The sequence below is a fragment of the Piliocolobus tephrosceles genome, unplaced genomic scaffold (genome assembly GCF_002776525.5).
Source record: "Piliocolobus tephrosceles isolate RC106 unplaced genomic scaffold, ASM277652v3 unscaffolded_18765, whole genome shotgun sequence".
NCBI lineage: Eukaryota > Metazoa > Chordata > Mammalia > Primates > Cercopithecidae > Piliocolobus > Piliocolobus tephrosceles.
In genome coordinates, this window is record NW_022300715.1 from 1,777 (window position 1) to 2,318 (window position 542).

Sequence of the window (542 nt, forward strand, 5' to 3'; positions counted from 1 at the left end):
TCAAACTCATTCCCTACATAAGTACTATGTCTACGTGTTAGTGAAGTAGTAACTGAGTGTTCGGTCATTCCTGGATTATATGACTTACGTGTTTTTTTTTTTTTTTCATCACAAAATGGTACATGTTCGTTAAAGTATGTAACATCCAGTATATTAGAATCATCCAACTGATTGTTATGTGTATTTTTTTTTATTTTGTTATATTCATTTTTATTACCATTTATATGATTTTTACTATTATTGTTGTTGTTATTACTATCATTATGAATTGTTAATAACTTTACGTTATTATGCTTAAATTCTTGATCTTTATTAAAACTAGATAAAGTAGACTCGGTATTCAAATAACTTACTATATTATTGTCTTTATTAGTATTCATACTGTCATCTCCTTCTAATTTGTTCTTATTTTGAAAAAAGTCATCACTTTGTGTTGTATTACTCACATACGTCTCATTCAAGTTATTATTAAAATGCAACTTTGTTTTTTTCTCATTGTTATTGTTGTTGTTGTTGTTGTTATTGTTGTTGTTGTTGTTGTT